Source organism: Aquila chrysaetos, chromosome 8 (genome assembly GCF_900496995.4).
Source record: "Aquila chrysaetos chrysaetos chromosome 8, bAquChr1.4, whole genome shotgun sequence".
Lineage (NCBI taxonomy): Eukaryota > Metazoa > Chordata > Aves > Accipitriformes > Accipitridae > Aquila > Aquila chrysaetos.
Genome location: NC_044011.1, coordinates 37,392,986 through 37,413,661, shown reverse-complemented (window position 1 = coordinate 37,413,661; position 20,676 = coordinate 37,392,986).

Below are 20,676 nucleotides of genomic sequence, written 5' to 3'. Positions count from 1 at the left end.
GTGTTGCTTAAAACAAGGCGCTGACCTCGTCAGAGGGCCTCTGCCCTGCCGGCTTGCCAGATCCAGGGCAAGGCATGCCCCGAGGGCAAACCCCTCTGCCCCGCGCAGGCTGTGTCTGGGGTGGCCCACCGGTGGCCGGTCCAGTTGCCGCTCCACGAGGCACCTTGGCTACCTGCAGCATATCGGGGCGATGTGCCGGGCATGGCAGGCATGCTCCCGTCTGATCCCCCGCCACTTCTGGAGCACTTCCACTGTTGCAAGAGCTGCGCCCAGCGCTGCTCTGCCTGCAGGCAGGAGCCTCCAGGTTTGTAAAATACATGTTACATCCACACCAAAATCCTTTTTGACTTCCAAGGTGATGAGCAGACCCCAAATACCATCTCAAGTTGGGCACCCAGGACTCCCAGCCGCTTCGAAAAGCACACAGCAAAGCATCATTTTCAAGAAGCCGTTCAGGTTTCAGCATGATGCATAAAACACCGGAAAATACACCACAGCTTAGGTGCAGTCACATAACCCGATGTTTCTGGGAACAGACCCCTGTTAAGCATCACATTTTCCCCCGGCTGCAAGGAGAAGGCTAACGAGGCTGTGCCACATCCCTCACACAGATGTGGCCACATGTTCATCAGTCACACCCCTGTCCCCAGCACCACCACCCAGGGTTTTGTCCCAGAGAGACCCTCGCCGATGTCACCGTGGTCCCAAATCATGGCAGACACCTTACGTCATATGACGGGGGATCCCTGCACGCAGCTCCCGGCACAGGCACTCGCTGAGACACGCGAGGCATCGGCGGGTGAGAGCTCCTCGCAGCCTTGTTTGACTGAAATAATTTTATTTGAATACAATATGCTATTTCAACAATTTTAAGTTGCATGGGGTTATTTAAGATGGATTCAGTTTTAATCAGTTTAATGGGATTTTATGTTTTTAGATATAGCCCCTCCAAATTGTCTGATTAACTTTTCAGAATCAATACACTTAACAGCAAAGCATACAATTACACAGGCAAATGATCTCCTCCGTGGCTTCTGCATGAGCAATCGCCCAGCTTCAGCTCGGGCCGTGGGGGTGCAGCTCTGCCCCTGTCCCCCCTACTCTGGTTCCGTGTGGCAGCCCGGTCCCCCTCCCCAGCTGACATTCCCCGAGGAAGAGGGTCTCCGGGGCAGCACAGCTGATGGGATGCCAGTGGAAGGCCACCGGCCGGTTGGTTTTGCTTTCACACACCATTTTTTAACTGCAATGTGTTAAAGACCCAAAGCATCCCTCGAAAAGCTGGGCTGGGACTGCATCTACCGCAGCGTCACCAGCGAACGGCCCCGGTTTGCCTGGCACTGGCACACAGGGATAGCCCCGAGCCGTCCCATCCCCTCACCTCAGCCCTTTATACCTCCCTGTCCCCCCAGATGTGGGTGCAGGAGCCGGCCCCATCCAGCCTAGCTCGCACCAGCATCACTCCCCACATGGGCCATGGGTCACGTACTGCCTCCAGCTCCCAATTTATTCCACCAGCCTCAAATATCCCCCTTGCTTTTGTCAAGTTGCATAATTTTTGAACTTACATACTTGAAAAATTCTTTTAGAAATGTCAAGGTGACTGGCGTATTAAAAATGAGCCAGAGCAAACAGGAATGACATTATTTTAATTCTTTCAGTGCCAGGTCATTTTCTCTGTAATAACATAGCTTAGATACCAGCCTCCTGCCCCTTGCATCATCCTTCCCACTACTTTCTCTGTTGTTTTTATTTGTTCATCTGCTAGATAAAAGTGAGGGGGAGAAAGCAAAGCCACTGCTGTTGTGGAAACCCCTTTCACCAGGATTTAAGAGATTTGATTCCCAAATCCCACTGAAATTTCACAGGATTTGGGCAAATTCAAACTCCCTTGAAATCTCTGACCTAACACAGTAAAATCCCCTGTTTTCTTTTAGTATCTGGGTGATTTTCTTCAGAGAAGCGTTCCAAATTTACACACCGGACCACACTTTATTATAATAATCTGTATTAGTAATGCCTGGCGCACTCCCAGCCGCAGGGTACAAGGTGCATGGTGTTCGTTTGTGGACAAAGGAGGAGAAGTCAGGTCTGTTAGCGGAGCCAGGACCAGCCGATGCTCAAAATTCTGCCCTTTCCACTGGGCTATGCTGCTCCTGGAGGTGGCCAGCAAAAATACACACCTGTGTCACTCCGATGGTAGATGGTGCCTTTCCCCTGGGGCTAAAAACACCTTGCAATTTGCAGAATATTTATAATTAATGCACCACAGAGCGAAGGAAATCCTGTGACGGCTCAAGGCACAGCAGCACTGTGATCCAGCTGAAGCTATTTGGTTAAAAAAAAAAAAAAGGAAAAAAAAATCACATTTCTGTTACTTTGGCTCACAGGCACCAAGCCCTGCAGCAGCTTGCAGCAGGGCACAGGGGGATGCTCCTGGCTCTGCTTTCGGCCACAGGGTTTTACCCCTCTCCTCACACCACCTCTCTCCAACCGCCAGCCCAGCTGCTCCAACTATTAAACCAGCAGAAGATCCACCTTTTGCTGGCAGGGTTTGTTTTCTGCTGGATCAGCGAGTTGAACCGGCTCCTGGAGGAACACGGGAGCAGGAGCAGCAGTAGGAGCGTGCCACAGGGACCGGAGGGGGACCTTCCCCTGCCAAGCGGAGCTGCATTGCGTACGTTCACCTTCTGCAGCACGGGTGGCTAGGCCACTGGGCTCAGAAGGGCTTGTGGCTTGGAGGTACCACACTGCAGGGCTCAACGAGGTGAAAAAAAAAAAAAAAAAAAAAAAAAGCTATTTTGGGAGTCACCCGCCCTCCCAAACCCCTGGCAGAGGATGCTGTGCAGGGACAGCAGGAGGGCAGGTGTCCCTGGACCACAGCATCCCCACTTCGGAGATGCTGAATGCCATGTAAAACACTGAATATCAACTAGGGAGGAGAGGGCACCTTCCCTGCCTTCCTGACCGGCACAGGGATGCTGAGAAGCGACTGGGAGAGCTGGTAACATCCAACACTGCCACAGCTGTTTGCTTGAGCAAACAGCAGCCGAGCCTTAAGGCCTCTTTCTGCTCTCCCAGCTGCCAGACCTTGCTCCGACTTCAGGCAGGAAAAAACATTTCCTCAGGTAGGGCATTAACTATGCGATTGAACTAGGGAGTTATTTTTTTCTCCAGCTGTGCATACAGTAAGTAAAGCCCGTGAGTCAATGGGCGCTAAGCTCGCACTTCAACACTAAGCCTGTGCTGCGGTGGATTTAAGCGTGTTCCCGGGCTCTCCCTGGAGCACGCAACCGGACCGGGCAGGGGGGCTCGCAGATGCACCGACACCCCACCCGCTGCCCCCGGGAAGGCGAGGGGGATGGATGCCCTCTCCAGCCCAGTTTGCATCGTCTTAATACGGATGGCTCTTCTCCAACCCGCTCTCCCCGCTGCTGCTGCTGCGGGTGGCTAGGAGGCAGAGCCGAACGCAGAAAAGCCAGGTTTAAGGACAGCGTTTACACTGCTCGGAGAAAATTGCTCAGGAAAAACTGCTGAAACTGTGTCCAGCTTGAAAGCAGACAATTAGAAACAGTGCTCAGCAGCGCTCGGGGCTAAGCCTGTGCTTTAGCGCAGAGGGCAATAAACACGCCGCTGCGAGAAAAAAAAAAATTATATATTTTTTCCAGTGTTTGTCTGAGCAAACAGAAGCTATTTGCAAATGGTTTTGAGGTGGTAGCGGCCTTCCTCTGCGAGTGCCAGAGACTCGAGAAAGCGCAGGGGGTGTTTCCTCACCCAGCGCAAACAGGGAGATGCGCAGCCGGCCCGTGCTCTGGGCACGCCGGCAAGAGCGCTGCAGCTTCTCTGCCCCTCGGCAGGCGATCCGGGCCGCACCGCCTGCGGGGAAGGATGGAAGAGGGTACAGTCCTTCAGTCCAACCATGCAAAAAAAAAAAAAAAAAAAAAAAAAAAAGGAGAAGCAGAAGTAGGTGGGTGCACAGCCCCCCAGGAGCCCACAGCCCCAGCTTTCCAGCAAGGGCGCATCTCAGCAGCCAGGAGACCCGCAGGCCAGCCGGGGACATTTCTGGACGTCAGAGCCCATCCCCGTGGCCAGCAGCCACCTTCCCCGCAGAGCTGGCCCGCCCCGATGGGGGGACCACGGGCAGGGCGAGATGCTTTCCGGCTCTCTGGTTTCCTCCAGCCGGAGCGTGCCTGGGCAGAGTCGCTCTGCAAGGGGAGCTGCTCCAGGTTTTCTATTTATGGGGCTCTATTCATCCCCAGCTGGGTTCCAGCGGTGCCCTGCCATAAAAGTTGCCTGCTTCTCTGTCTTGGCAGCCAGGAAACCTCAGCTGGCTTGAGGAGACCATAGGAAATGGCAAAGCCTCAAGCTCCAGCTCTCCAAAACAAGGTGCAGCTAAATTAATATGGTGTGAGTGACTGGCGAAGTGATGTCACCTCAGCCTTACAGCGAGCGGCGGGGGGGATAAATGCATCCCTCTGTCCTGGCTTCATCCCACTCTTCCCAGAAATGCCCCGGCTGGGCTGGAGGAAAGGCACCGCAAAAAGCTGTGGCCAGAGGTGGAGAACACACATGCCCAGGGAAAAATTGGGGACTATTAAGGGATTTAACATGAAGCGTCATTGCCTGCCTTTCACACCAGGAAGGGAAATCCTCCTTCTCTTTCTTTTTTTGTACTAACAAAAGAAACCTTCACACTATGACCAGGGGCTCAAAGAAACACCCCCATCATTTCCAATGAGGCCCTTAAGAGAATTGTGAGATTTGGGGATCACAAGCACCTTTTGAGTTTCACCTATTTTCGTGCTTTCCCCTTTCTATTGGTTTTGTCCATAGCTAAAGGGATAAACTACAGACATAACTCCCATCAGGAAGAAAAGCACCATATCCCTTGTACATCAGCATTTGGACCAAGCAGTGAAGGCGCTGTAGCTTCTTAGCGCCCATTTGGCTGCTGTATTTCTGTATGGCATGGCTGGCTGCAATTTCCATCAGAAATTCAAGCTCATCCATTACCACGCCTGCATTTAATCTAGCAGGATTTAGACAAATTCCACCGCGCTATTTAAATATTAATTAAGATTTCTCACTCAGCGCATCCTGCATATCCTTTCAAACAGCTTTCATTCCTCCAAATCTGGGAGACGCTTCACGTAGGTTTATGGCAAACAGGCAGGGGCTGGCAGGCGCCGGGGGACGCATGGGAGCCTCGCTGCCTTGCCACCCCCCAGAGTCCTCAAGAGCTGAGGAGCCTGGCAAAGCCCTCGCCATGAGGATTGGACCAGACCAGAGCCATGAGTAATTAGCTGAACTACTCCCTTCTCCAGCCTCAGCTCCCTAGGTTAAAAGGTTGGTCTGGTCTTGGGCGATCTGGGAATTAAGGGGTTCCTTCCTATTGCTGGAGCTGAGCTAAATCCAGCTCTTCGCTTTTGCTGCTCTGCTGTCTTGCGTAGCCAAGCAGGCATACCCACTTAGCCACCCGCTCGCTGGGTTACTCCTCTTGCTTTAATGTTGTAAAATACACCTGTAGGCATAAGCACTGCAAATCCACAGGGTTCAAGTGACAGAAGGGTCCCCTCCTGCTCAACGCCATGCCTCTGTCCCTTCCCCACTTTGTCAGGGTAGTTTTTCCGTAAGCTTTATTCAGCATCAGCAGTTCACAGACCAACCTGAATATTTATGCCAACGAAGCCAAGGTTTGGGCACACAGAGGGAACTTGTGCACAAAAACCTGCACTTTGATGCATGCAGATGAAAACCTAACTTATTAACGGGTAAGAGCAAGGGCTGAACTCGACAGCCTTGAGCGACCAGGGCTCGGGGAAGGGAAAGAGGAGATGCAGACAGGGTATCCCACCGCCCAGCCAGCAGCTGTGCCCCGGAGCCAGGCTGTGCCTCCCGCAGCCCGTGCCACGTCTCCCAGCCCTCGGGGAGGACGTGAGAGGCATTCGGATGAAGCAGCGGGCTGAAAAGCTGGGTCAGATGGGGCGCAGCGAGCCGACCCTGGCCGGTGCTCGCTCCGAGACGTGTCCTGTGTACCTTGGCCGCTGCCCCAGCCCAAACCGGCGGCCGGACCCATGCCGTGTCCCCCCTCTGCAACAGCTTGCAAGGGGGTTGTCCAGGATCGTCGAGGTTTGGGGACACCCCTGCAGCCCCACGGTTGTCCCCCATCCCGTGCACCCCACACCAGCAGCTCCCCCATCCCCAGGCTCCCGTGGAGGTGTGAATATTTGGAGGAGCAGACACAGGGGCATTGAGCGGGGCTGTGAAACGCAGCAGTGTCTGCTGTGCTCCCGGCCGGCACCGCCGAGCTTCCAGCGTCCAGGAGCTGCCGGGACACCAGCCAGGGCAGGAATAAGTAACACCACTGTGGTTCCCCAGACCGTGTAAACAAATACCTGCTCAACCCAGCTCCCCGCCTGAGCTCTGCTGGCTGGCATCGGGGCAGACACGCAGAGCCCCCACCTCCATCTCTCCCTACGAGCAGAGGTAATGCCACCTCCTCACCCACTGGGGAGGAGAAAGGTATTCATATATAATCCAGGTATTCTGGGGCTAAAACAGCAGCAAAACACCCTGGAAGGTGTCAGCAACCTGCCTGCGAGTGGGGCTGAGGAGCGGGCAGCTCTATCCATCCCTCCCATGGTCCAAGCAGGACCCACATAGGTACTACACTGCACACTGAGGGCAGGAGCGGGGGTCTCGGTGTACACACATGACCAGAAACACTGCTAACCTTCCAAGCTTCACCCACTCTTCTCCCCTGCCCCCCCCTTTTTTTTTTTTTTTTTTTTAAGATACTCACTTTATTAATCCACAAACTGCAATAAAGGCCTTTTTCCATTATCATTTGTATGGGGATGCACACATTGAGGACTCTCCTGAAACAATTGTTCAGTAGCAAGGTGGCTTTTAAACTACATGGAGTTTCTTTTTATTAATGCCTTTATTCACCAAAAATAGTCATTTACCCAAGAACTGCTTTTCCTGCCATGAGGTAGCAGAAACCCCAAAGTTAGAGGGGCAAAAGTTCAGAGAGTTTAAAGGTAGTATTTTCTGGAAAGCAAAAAGGCAGCAGCTGTGCTGAAGATGTACTGGCCATTACCTGAGCCAGTCAAAAACCTCCAGCCGGTCACATTTTGGCCAGAAAACTCTTCCTAATCAAAGATGCAGTTTCACCACATCTCCCAATAACATAGTATTTTAGGAAGGGAAGAGAAGTTTTACAATTGGTCAGCACCTGCTTGTTTGGCATTTTGGAAGGATACTACCCTGACACTTCTTAAATAAGTTTTCTTTACTAGAAATGACTTTCTGCTTTGAGATTGCAAGTGATGTCAAAACCTAGAGCACAAAAATAAAGTAACTGGAAAGCACCAAACCCAACCCTTGCCTGGAGCCAGGCTGCCTTTCTTCTTGCAGGTGCTGCTGGGTTTCAGCCCCACAGCAGCCATAATAATCATCCTTATGGCATATGGGAAATTCCCTTTAAAAGTATCGATAACGCCTCCAGCTAGCTTCCCTTGCCTTGGTTTGCCAGCCAAGGCTACAAACACCCCTATACCCACCCCAAACCCCGGAGTAGCAGCCGGGGAGGCTCGGGGGGGGGATGGTTTCCCGGCAGAGCGAACAGGAGAGGGCAGCAGAGATTCACATTTCGGGCTGCTTGCAGGCAGCGGGCCGGCGTTGCGAAGCCGGGGCAGCACAGGCAGGAGAGGCTGGCAGGCAGGGAAATGGGGGGGCAGCTTTGCAAAAATACCAGAAAGGCACGGATAAATGGGGTTCCATCACCCCTAGCCCCTCCCGGTTGCACGCCGGCTGCTCTGCAAGCGTGGGGACACGGACAGACAGACGGCCTCGCAGGTCAGTCCTGGGGTGCGGACCCTGACAGCCAGCTTGCAGAGCAGGCAGCTGCCCCTCAAAACCTGGCACTGCTACCGAAGCGGGGCTTGAATGCGTGGGGCTGCTCTTTGCAGGCTTGCAGCCGCTTAGTCACTGCGAGACCACAAAGCTTTCCCTGATTCAGACTGTCCCCAGGAGGTGACACGAGGTCCAGGGAAGTCCCAGGCTGTGGAAAAGCCCCATTTGAAGCGATTGCAGCTGCCTGGCACAGAGGGTTTACTGGAAGAAGGGAGCAGCACCACGCTTATTTTGCTAACATGCTCATTTTGCAAACAGTTGGTGCTAACTAAAGTGTCACCTCCTCCGGCTGTTTGTCACCAGCCCTTGAGACCATGCAAAGGTCAGTTAGCTGCATTAGCAAAATCTGGCTTTGCAAAGCCAGCTGGCAGAACCTGGGCAGGATTTTGCAGCAGCAGTCCATGCCTGGCAGGCAGTGGCAGCAGCTCCCCTGCCAGTGATTCAATGTGATAAGATGCAGGAGCAGCAGTTGCTGCGTGTCTCCCCTCACTTCATCAGCCATGTGGCTCCACTCAGCACCCTCTTCATTTGGCATGGTCACAGGGAACACAGCAGGTTTTGGAGAGAAAACACAGAATCCTAGCATGGCAGCTAATAAAAGCAGGCAGTAGTTGTCTGTAGGAGACCTGCATTTTCATAACGATCCCGAAAGCACATTTCGCTTTTCTCTGCCCATGAAATACCACGTCAGCAACAAAAGTACCACCACAGTAAGGTGAAGCCAGCCTCGCTTGTGCCCTGCGCTCCCTAGCTGCCACAGAGGAAGGGAGGGCACAGTCCCAGCCTCAGTGTTTATCAGGCAGAGGGTGGAAAGCAGCTTTGGGAGACTCTCAGCTCTGCCGAGGAGAGGTATGAAACGAAAGCAAGAGCTGCAGCTGGCAGAAAGCAAAGGGGCTTCTCTGCAGTGGCAGCACTGCACCAGTCTGCAACAGCTTCGGCAGCAGTATGCCTAGAGATGCAAAACAAAGGCCAAATCCTCCTGTTAGGAAACAAGTCCTTAGCCTGAAGGCAAAAGGAGAAGGGATTTCTCCAAGGTCACATAGGATTTCTCTCCAGCAGAGCAGACACCCCCAAGGCCCAGGCCAGTGCTTCATAGCACAGGCAACACAGCTCTCCAGAGCTCTTTAGCAGAAACCATCAGGGCAACAAACACAGAAGAAAGCAAGCCAGCACTGCAAATGCACTTCAGCAAGCAGAGGACAGAAGCACCCAGCAGCTTTTCCCCACAGCACCCACCATGCTCCCAGTGTGCCATACCCACACAACCCACCAGGTCCCTGCTCTCACCATTTAAACCAGCCTGAGTTTCAAGCCACGGAGCGATGCACTAACCCTTATTTGTTGGAGCGGTTCCCTGGGTGCACTTAAGAGTCCAGTCAGCTGAGATTTATAACAGCAAAAGAGGACAGCCAGCTTTCTGCTCCCCTCAGCCCAGCCAAGCCATCACACCCAGGGCACCACAAGCCTCTCCCAACACTTCCCCCACCAAGAACACCCTCATCCCACAAAGGAGAGAGGGGCCCTTCGCACCCTTTAAATGAGTTCCCTCTGACAAAAACCACCTGAGGAGTCCTCGTTTAGCCATTAATTAATCCCCCAGCTGTGCCCTCTGCTATGCCCTCAGTATCCCCAGGCTCTCCCGCTCTTTTCCCACCTGGGGTTGACCCCTTGGCTGTGAATTTAGGGTCCAGCCGTGGTAGTAGAGCAGGGCAGGTCTGCTGCTAGCAAGCACCGGGGGAGGGTTCCACTGCACACAGGGCAAACGCAGGCTAAGGAGAGCTAAACCAGCCTCTTTCCTAATGCTGGGACAGAGGAAAGACCATATACCAGTTAAAACCCAGGAGTGTTTCCTTGCAATTTGTTGACTTAAAGGTTTCCTACAATCACCAGATGCTGCAGCTCTTAAAAACCCCAAATGGGTGATCCGAAGGTCCGTGGCTCCCCCAGGACAGACAGCATCCCCGAGCTCACAGGGATGCACACAGCCCATGCAAGCAAATCCACCTTTTCCCTTTGCACCAAAGTGGGTTCTAAGAGCTGCTCGGGGCGGTCTGTGTGCAGCAGGGCAGCTCCCCAAGCATGGCGTTTGGGGGGAATTTAAAGATTAAGCTCAAGGATGTTTCTATGAAGCATGTAGAAAGGAGAAGTTTTCAGAGCACTCCAAAATGGGGACAGATTTTCTTCTCCCTGCCAAATCCTGATTCTAATAATATCATTATTATGCTGTAATATCTCAAATAAAAAAACCCAACCCTTAATTCTTGTGAATTAGGAAGAACTGGGGCAATTCCTCAGTGTTGCTAGAGGCAGCAGCACAGTATAGAGGGAGACCCTATACAAGGTTATTCCACTCATTGATGGACTAAAAAAAATAAGGGGGGGGGAGGGCCAGGAAGGGTGTCGGTGATAGGGACCCATCCCTGCAAGGGGCTCAGCATCCCTGTCCCACAGCAGCGTGTTCCCCAGAGGGGACAGAAAGGAGGAGGGGACACAACGGGGGGGTCGTGTCGCGGTCCCATGAACTGCGCTGGCAGCAGAGCCGATGCGACGTGTTTGCATCAGGATGTTTTACTTATGAGAAACATCTTACTGACTGCCAGGAACTGTTCTGATTCAGCTGAAATTTTTCAGGCTTTTTGATAACTCCAACTATTTGGGAGGGAGGGCTGCCCTGGGTCCCATCCAGTTTCCCCCCTCTCCCTCCAGCAAGAGGAAGGTACTGCACCCTGTTTAGCAAATCAAGCATTTTTTCAGTCATTGAACCCTGGGTTTGTTTTCTTTCCAGTTTGGCTGGGAAGGTTAAATGCTGTCAGAAATCTGAAATACAAGTGGGGGTTTTTTTCTTCTTTTTTTTGACACAAAATAACTCCTGCTGCTTTTCCACTACCCTTAGGTTCAAATCCTCCTCCCACAAACATGGCTATGGGGCTGATCTGGGGTTTGTTCTGGGAGGGAGAGAATGGTTTGCAGCCCCCACAGAGTCCCCCCGGAGAGCCCTGTGTGGGGTGGCAGGCTGGGGGTTTGCTGCGATCCCCCTCCCCGAAAGGAGGGATGTGATTTTCTGTGGTCCCTCCAGCTCTGATGGACAGGTTCACTTCCTTCTCCCAAGCTGGAGGGATGTTAAAATGAACTCAAACCGTCTGTCCGCATTAGCATTTCAGGATTAGGTCATACAAATCACTAGGGCTTATTCATTTCTTTGTAATTCTGAGCAAGCTCAGCATGAAAAGACAGAAATTGGATCCACCGCTGAGGAAAATACAGGAGGGGCCAGGACATGGGCATGACAGGGACAGCTCTAGGAAATGCTTTTGCAAACAGTTTATTCACTTAAAAACATGTGTGTTGGCCAACAGTAAATGATTAGTGAACTTTGGATCCTGGTGGTACTTAGGTGCCAAGGAAGACATTATGACCTGGACTTTGAGGCTCTTATCAGGGCACATCATTAGCCGGGGCACCGCCAGGTGTGGCAGACCCTCCCTGGGTTCTCTTTGCAGCCGTGAAAGCAAGAGCCTCATGTTTTATTACCACGCTGTCACAGCAAAGCTGGGGTGCTGGTGCGTGGCTGGAAGGAGAGGAGCAGCTCCTGTCTCCTGTCCTCAGGCACAAGCCCCACACGTTGAGACATGCTGCTTCATGGGGAGGAGGAGAGGCTGCCCAGGCTTGGGAACCTGCTGAAAGATGCCCGTAGCAGAGGCTGGTACCAAAGCAGTTATTCTGGGGTCATTTCCCTGGCTACTTATTTCAGGGAATTTTTCCGATGTCAGAAAACATCTTCCAGGCTGCCCAGGCAAACTCATTCCCAACCAACTCAGGGAAAAGACAAATGTTCCCTCAGCTCTATCAGAAAGGGATGAATGAACCCACAGCTCCTGTTCCCCACAGGCAGCAGTGCTCCAGATGGGGTTGGAGGCCACGGCTCCGGCTGTGCCCTGTTTGATTCTCCAACGCTGCTTCACAGCACAAAAATCATGGTGAGCATCCTTCCCCCTTAACATACCACCCAGATGCGGAGCATTGCTTCAGAGAGAGGTCTCAAGGTGGTACCAAGATGCTCTGAACCAGCTGCAGCATCTGACGGTGCCTGCGGGGAAGATCGGACTCCGTTTGGGACAGCAAGGGAAGCAGAGCTCGGGGGGAGGGAATTCCCAGCTCTCTCAGCAAAAGTGGGTCGTTATCTTTGTCAGCTGCTGTCATTTGTAAAATGACAGGGAGGAAACATGGCTCCGCCGAGTCAGGATGATGGGGATTTTTGGTCCGGGGCTGGTGGAGTTGACGCCCAGATTATGCTAGAGGTAGTCTTCAGTGGAAAGGATAACAAAAAGCAATCCAGAGTTTGTATGGAAAAGCGAGGGCTCAATCTAGCTCTGCAGGTCACAGAAGGGACCAAACCCGCGACGTCATTGCTTGGGAGAAATCTTCATCGCTGGGCCAGGATGAGGGCTGGGGAGATGCTCTAGCACTGGAGGCGTGCATCCCGGCCTGCCAAAGCTTGCCTGGCCCTGAGAAAGAGAAAAAGGAGGGACCACATGGCGTATTTCTGACCCCAAACACCCCATCTCTCTGGCAAAGCGCGACGGCACTGCTGCTGTCAGCTGGACAAAGCGATGGTGCTCGTGCTGCTATCGCAATATTCCGGCGGTTCAGATAAGAGCTGGGGCCACTTCGGCTGGAAGTGCAGGACTCGGCCGGCCGCCTGCGCAGCCCCTGGGACACACGAGCGCGGCGATGCAGGGGTGATGCACACCAAGCTGCGGCTCTGGGGAGCAAATTGGCCTGGTCCTCTGCAAACATGAAAGACAAAGAATAATTGAATAATTTAAAAATATATTTAGCCCACTTTTCCGCATTTTTTACACTCATTTTTCCTACCAGCAAGTCCTCGGTGTTTCCTAAAGCACACTGCTTTTCAGCACAAAGCAGGGAATAAAGCAGCTACTGTTGGATGGACCCAGCATCGATGGAGAACGGGGCACCTGGAATCCCAGCACCTCCCCGCACCCTCCGTCTCACTGCCCTTTCCTTCATGCAGAAAGATGCCAGAGGGGAAGAAGGAAGCCGGCGGGCTGGGGTTTAGCTGGCTCCAGCGCTCGGTGCAAATTAATAGCAGACCAACTGCAGGGAGGCACAATTTTGTAGTAATTTATTTTGTTTTAAGGGCCTAATAACTTCCAGCTGGTGATTTGTAAATGAACTGGCTCCTCAAAAAAACCTGAAATGAAGCATTTGACACTGAACCCTGTTTTGCTAAGCCGGGAATTTAACACTCACATCACAGCAGAGGGAAGGCAAACGCAGTGGGGAGACCAGAGGAAGGGAGAAACGTCTTTCCAACACGTATTAACAAACCTCTTAAGGATGATGAGTAGGCGGTCACGTCTGCATCCAGCCCATGGACCTCAGTGCCACCGGACCCAATGTCATTAACCAATGCGTCACCTGTGGCTACCAAGGTGGAGAAGACCTCTGCATACCAGCAGACACCTCCACGATGCTAAATTACCATGGCTGCTGCAACCAGAGCACTCAAACTCCCTGCAAAATGCAGCAGCCCCCCATTTGTGTGGTGGGATGCCGTCAACATGCCATGGGAGAGGGGAGCTGCAGGATCTGATGGGAACTCCATCTTGCTCGGGTCGCTAGGGCTCAGCACGCTGTTGCCTTTCTCCAGCGATACCGTCAGTTGTCTGGGCTGAAGCATCACTGAAGAAGCACGGCCCCATCTGCAGGGATGCAGGCTGTGGCTGATGCTAAGAGAGGGGAGAGCTGTGCTCCCCAGGAAACTTATAGCACTGAAAATAAAAGCCGCCTGTGTTATTTCAGGGAAGGAGCAGAGAGAAATAATAATTTTCTCCTGAAACTAGTGTCTCAGTAAGAAGTGCAGTGATAAGGATGTGCTCAGTTAACCCTTGCAGCAGAAACACTTGCAGTAAGGCTGAAATATTGGCACCTCTGAAAAAAAGAGACTTCTCCTGTGCATGAAACGCCAGGGAGCATCCCAACATGTCATACTTGCTCTGGAATTTGGGTGTTCTTCTGAAAAAGCAAGGTTGCAGGAAATTGCGAAGCAAAAAACAAACCCTGCATCCAGTGTGGGTTGCAGGCAGCGGGATGCTGGCAGTGGGATGCCGGCAGCGGGGCTCTCGTGCGGCCACTCCTTCTCCACCCGCAATAGGGCGGGGGCCCTGGCAGAGGCCCTGACCGTGTCCGAAAGGGCTGGGGTGGGGGTGTGGGGACCTGCCCCGGCTTCAGGAGGACCACGCCAACCTGGGGCAGCCCACCTTCGGCCCCAGCCCCGCTCATTGTTTCCCTGAAGGTTCCCAGTCCTGGAATTTCCTTTAGAGGTGCAAAACAATATCAGGAAAATCAGGTTTTCTTTTTCTTTTTTTTTTTTCCTAAAAAAGCTGATGGAGGGCCCCCTCCCCTACATGGAATAACATCCTCTGCGATCCAAGCTCCCTGTCCCTCTCCGCTTGCCCTCGTCAGACCATCAGATCCCTTATGCCCAGAGCGACACTGGTTTCCTCCCCACTCCCCATGCCAAACTCAGGGGCATCAATAGGCAAAGATACTTCTGGCGCTTTTCTTTCCAGAGGCCCCACCTCATATAAAAGTGAAGGCTTTTTCAGAGCAAAAGGCTGTCTTTTTTCTGCAGAAGGGACATTTTTGCTCCTCCACATTTTTGCTAGGAGTGGTTAACAGTCGTCATTAGAAAGTGCTGGATTTCCTTTTGGTACCTCACTCAAGCAGTTATTTAAATCAGAAGTGGCACTGAAACAAGATTCGGGGTTCCCCACCACCACAGCCGCGATTAAGATCCTATCTCGCCGACGTTTTCAGTGCAGGCACTGAAGCAGGCAAAGAGGGGCACGCAGACCGTGCGGCCCTCGGGCAGGGACCCCCCCCAGCACCCACCTCCCAGCCTGCGCTGCCTGCACGGACAAGGCAAAAGCTCCCTTTCGCGCTTGTGCGCTTGGGATAAACCTCCGACCTGTGTCCCCAGCCCGATTTCCTGAGATAACCCAGAGGAAAAAAAAGTAAAGATGCTTTTCTCGTTGCAGAGGCCAGCTCTTCCAGGGCGGGGGGAGCCGGGGGCGATGCTATCGGCCCCTCCCGGCCCCTCCGCCCACCGCCAACAAAGGCAGGATGCGGCATCTGTCATCTCGCAGCTTTCGGGATGGGGGGAACCCTGCCCGGGCGCTCCCCCAGTGTTTACGCACCAGCAGCCGCCCACCACGCATCTCCCTGTCCGGCCGCTCCCATAGCATCGCCCGCTCAGCCGTCAGCCCGGCTGCAAGTGGCTGCAAGGGAGGGGAAGGAAGGCTGCCTTTGGTGCTGCCCAAACAATTAGGCAGGACCTGGTCTGCCTTTCCCAGCACCCCCCCCAAAAAAAACCATGTCCCCACCTCAAAGAGATGCCCCAGAGCTTAGCGTCGCTCCGGTTGCCTCCTTCTCCCATCTTTCCCCTCTCAGTTATTCTGGCAGACAATTTGGAGCCAGCCGGCTTTCTGGGAAGGCCACAGCTAAAGCTCTGCTTGCTGCCCGCCTCTGTCCCTTCTTGCGACTCCCTGGTTGGGCTGCAGACCCTGGGGGATAAGACCCGGCTCCAGCCATAAAAGCCAAAGCCTTATTTAAGAGCCTAAGTTTTTCTCGCGGTGCTGCGGGATGCTGCAGCAGGTCAAGGGCGGGAAGGGGCTGGGAGGAGCATCCCATCCGGCGGCTCAGCCCGGCACCCAAAGGGAAGGGTGGGGGTGGCATCCTCCCGGGAGGGGGACAGCCGTAACTCGCCCGCTGCCGATCTATCAGACTTCTGTGAACAAACGCTTCCAAAAAGCTCTCGCAACACGACCTACCCTCCCCGGGGTTTAACCTTTCCCTGCTCGACAGACCCAAGCGCTGCAGGCACCTTGGGACGCGATGGAAAGCATGGCGGGGAAATCATCCCATCCCTGGGGGTACCAAAATGTGGTGCCAAGAATCAGTTTTATCTGCTGTACCTGGGAAATTAAGCCGGTTTTGGGGGACCCTAATAACGCTTCCTCCCCTGGTTTTGCCTAAGACATTATTCCACACAGCATCTTTTCGGGGCACTCGGATCCGCCTTTGCAACCAAGCGGGTCCCTGCCTGGGGATGTAACGCAGCCCCAAGGCCAGAAAGAAAACCAGCAGAGTATGTTCAGCAAATAACCCAGCAAAGGCTGGGGGGATCTCATGGAGTGGGCGGTTTTCATGCGCAGGGGAGGTTTTTGCTTACTTTGAAAACACTGCTTTTGCAATGCAATTGCTGGAAACAAAGGATTTTTTATGAAAATGCAAGAGCTGTCACTGGACATGCAAGACGTTTGCTTTTGTGCGCCTTACGAAGGAGAAGGCAGGCGAGAGGCAGTACCCTGTCGGTCCCAGCCATCCCTTGCTCAGCTCTGCCCGGGGCGCGGATGGGGGTCCCAAAGGGCACAGGCTGTTCCCGGTGTCGGTACAGCTCGCCGAGCCCCCCCAAAGGTGTGGCATTCCCGCTGATGTCTGCTTTCCGTAACAAAGGATATGTGTGCTCTGCCAGGAAATCCCGAGCCCTGCAGAAACTGGCTGCATCTCCACGAACTCTATTGTCATTTGTGCGGAACGCGGTTGGGTTTTTTTTTAACAAAGACAATTTGTAGGAACGGCCCGTGTGCTGCAGGAGAGCAAAATACTCCTACCAGGTTGTGTAACGCCCTGTCCTCTGGCAGCGGAGCTGGGCTGAATTTCTTCAGCAAACATTTTTTGAGTGTGAGAAAGAGAGCCACAAGGGCCTTCAGGGCAGAGCCCCATGCAAATTCCTGGTTTATTTTAATTGTTTTTACTTTGTTAGAGGAAAGCGGGCGCAAAAAAATTCACAGACAGCAGCCACAATTCACCTCTTCCCATTACGACTCCTCACCAGGCACAGATGTGTTGGCAGACATCCGAATCCAGCCCGATGCCGGGCGCATCCTCCCCTCCTTGCTCTCCGGTACCCAGAGGCTCGCTCTCTGCCGCGCAGCAGACGGAGCCGGGCATTGCGGCTGTCGGGGTGTCCCCAGCCGTGGTCAGCAGTGGCAAGGGGGTGCCCAGCTGCCAGGTCATTTTTGGGAGTGCCTCCCTCCGCAATGGGCACTTTCTTTTTCATTTAGCTAATTGCAAGAGAGAGCTTTCTGGGAAACATGGAACAATAATACCACTTAAAATGCCAATTTTCAAACGCCTGGGTGGGGATGAAGCCTCTCCCCTGGCTTCAAAGGGCAGTGGGGGATGCTCCTACTACAGACTTTGAAGTCGGGGAAAAGCTTGGGTTTTTCTGACGCTGCTCTTTGCCTTCAGCTGCTGGTTCTCACAACGCGGCCGTGAAGCATCTCACGTCTTTTCTGTAAGAGCCAGAGATTTTCAGGAGGAGCCCTGTGTTCCTCCGTACCATTGCGCAGCCAGAAGCCCAGAACCTGTATTTGAATTTCATTGGTTTCAACTCATTTTCTGTCAACTCATTTTGAAAGCAGTAATTGAAGAAGGCACCCATTTTCCTGGGGGAAGGGTGGGATATGCAGTGCAACGGCTGCTCCCACATGAAACTAGAAGCAGCAAAACCCAACCGCCCTGTAATACGATTTAATGCATTTTAAATCTCTTTTCCTTCTGTGCTTGACTATTCTGCTCCAGTGGTAATGATATTAACTCATTTTGTGATTTATTTTTTTTAATTGAAGTTGTGAAATTAATCAAAAATTTTCTAATTGAAACTTCATTGAAATCCCTTAAACAGTAGGGTATTTTAGACCTATTTTTCCTTCTGATCGGAAAGGTGCAAGAACCAAAGTTGGACAACCACTGCTCGCCAGACCCGGCGGTGGTCGCTGCCACCTGCCGGGGTGCTGCTATTGCATTCGGGTGCCACCGGCCCTCGGAGGGCCACGTGCTGAGAGGCAGCTGCCACCCGCGAAGGTGACGTGGGGTCTTTTGCTGAGCAGTCGTCGTCTTTAGCGTTAATTTCGTAACGCTAAAATTAAAGGTGGGCGAGCAGGGTCAGGCATTTGAGTCTGATTTCCTTCTCCTCCTTCGCAACTGCACAATATTCCAGCGGAGGTTTTGGTATGCAAAGGGTTTCGGCTTCCGCATAACTAAAACCAGAGGGGAATGTATACACAGGCTGCAAAGCGAAGATGTTCAGGTTTTATATCCAAGCTTGAAACGCTAAGAATGGAGAAAAATGCGCATTTGGCAGTGTCATTTTTACATTAATTCAGCTCTCACTGCAGGGATTAGCCTATTTTTAGCCCAGAAAGCAGCTCCTGGATGCTGACAAAGTGGTTGCGCTTTGGAACAGCAAAGCGACCCCCAGATCTCGAGCACACGCCTTCAGCCCCGGCAGCCCCCAGGGTCCAGCCCGGCAGAGAGGAGCCTTCCTGGGGCGGGTTTAGCCCCACCAAAGCCCTCGGCGTGTCTTTGCTTCTAATCAGATTAGAAACCAGATGTAAGTTGGTAATAATGAGATAATCAGCCGTGGGGACCGTTAGCTGAAGGAAATTATATGTTCCTCATCACGAGGAGTGTTTACATCAACGCTGAGGTACGGAAATGGGGCTAAGTCGACACAGTCTCATGTTATCGCCCGTGTATATGTTCCCGCTGGGAGCATCTATATGCAGCTCCTCCAGACCAGCGTCCCTGGTGCGAGCTTTACCAGCCATGCCATGGAGCCCGGCATGGGCTGGAAACCCCCTTTATACCGTGAGGTGATAGCTGGGTGCCATTTTAAAGTATATCTTTCAGACATTTTCAGATTGGAATATTTCATATGTTCCATTTCAAAACTACATTTCTTTTTTTTAGGAAAAGATTTTTAAAAAAAACCCAGCCTAAAAGGGAAAAAAAACCCCACAGTCTGTTCTGCCCAACACTATTTTTAATTGGATTTTCATTTTGATCAGAGAAGAACAAGACATTTTCATTGGCCATTTTTAACTCTTTTGGCTGTATTTCAAGGTGGATTTTTTTGTTGCAGCCAGAAAAAAAAAAAAGCCAGCACTTTTGCTGGAAGACCCGGCAGGGCAGGGTGAGGCTCGGGTTTACAAATATTGAGCTGGTGGCGATTACAGGTCGCTGTTAGAGGCAAAGCCGCCCACGCGAGCACGTGCGTGCACGCAGCCCCCATTACACGCCGTTCACATCAGGTGGGCCTGATAAAGGGCACGCTTGCACACCCGGGTTTACATGGCTGCAAGGCAATAGGGTGCAGGCTCTGGTGGGTGGACGCTTGGCATCCAAAAAACATATCCATGTGCCAGCTTGTCGTGTGTTTCCAATAAACTGATAAGGGAAGGCTTCAGATTGCACCTGGCAAAGCCAATTTTTATTATTGCAGGCTGTGAGTGTTGAGGTTAGGGTTTTTTTAACCTATTTAAATACCACTTGATGCTATCTTGGCAGGGGAATGACTTGTGTTTTATTTTAAAATTAACCATCTGGAGAGCTTCACTCGAGGGAAGAGGGAAGATTTTGCTTCTTAGGCGATTCAATTAAAATAACTTGGTGAAGAGTCTCTCATCCCAAATCTCTGAGCTCCATGAGGTTTGGAAGGAAGGAGGGAGGGAGGGTAAAGGCTGGTTAGCTCGGCATGGAGGGCAGCACCAGGAGAGGGCTTAAAGCCATTACTGCCGGTCAACCTTCCAGCCACGAGGAGCACTTTGGCTTAGAAAAACTCATCTTTTACAAGCACTAGTAATCACTTGAAGTCACCCCAAGCAGGAGAGCTGCTGCAGTGGTACTTCCCAGGGTACTAAAAAAACGCCCCGTGTCAGGGCACCCTCAGCCACCTACAAGGAGGCTCTCGTGGCACCAGCCACCACAAAATGTTTCCCTGCAGCCAGCGCAGTTGCTATTCACCCCTGGTTCTCCCCCCCACCCAAAGCTTTTCCAGGGCAGGACTAGTACCCGCAGTACAATGTGGGCAAAAGTCCTGCTCACTGCGAAGGAGTTTCCTCCTTTACAGTAAAAGAGCATTTAAACGTTTCCTGTTCCTCCTGGGAGGTGGAGGGGGTCGATGTAATCTGCAGGCGGTTTCATTGTTTTATTACACATTTTCCGGTCGCCGGCTGCAACAGGAACCCCTGGAGCACGGTGCCCCTCCTGGGCCTCCATGCCCAGCCCGGCAGCCACTGACGCTGGGAACTTTTGTGTCATTGCGGCGGGCCGGAGCGTCATTTTCCTCCTGGTAGAACACCCCATGGAGATAAGGAGGGGAGCGGCATGCGGACACGGGGTGCTCCACTTCTGGTGCCGCGGTCCCTGCAGCTCCAGATACCAGCACTCTCTGTGCTTCTCCTCATCCACAATTTTTAAGCTGGGATGTCATAGCCAAAACATCTTTGCCAGCTGCACAATTAACTATGGTCATACATTTAAGCACCAAGAGGAAAAATGCACCTGCTTTCCCATGCACATCGAGCCTGTTCTCAGTAATATAATATATGTGTTTATCTATATTCCCATCCCTGCGGTCAGAACCTCCTCCTCACACAAATTAGCTCATTCAGCCGGCTCGCTGTCAGCTCACGGCTCTACCCTGACTTCCCCAAACCTCTGTGACCCACAGGCACCCACACAATGCCATGACTTGGGAACATGAGAAGCGGACAACTGAGAAAAAGGACCCCTGCTCCATCACTTGATGGCCCAGATGGGGAGGGTGGGGTTAGGGCTGCCCCATCAGAAAGTCCCCAGCCCCACAGACGATGACAAGTGGTCCTCCCT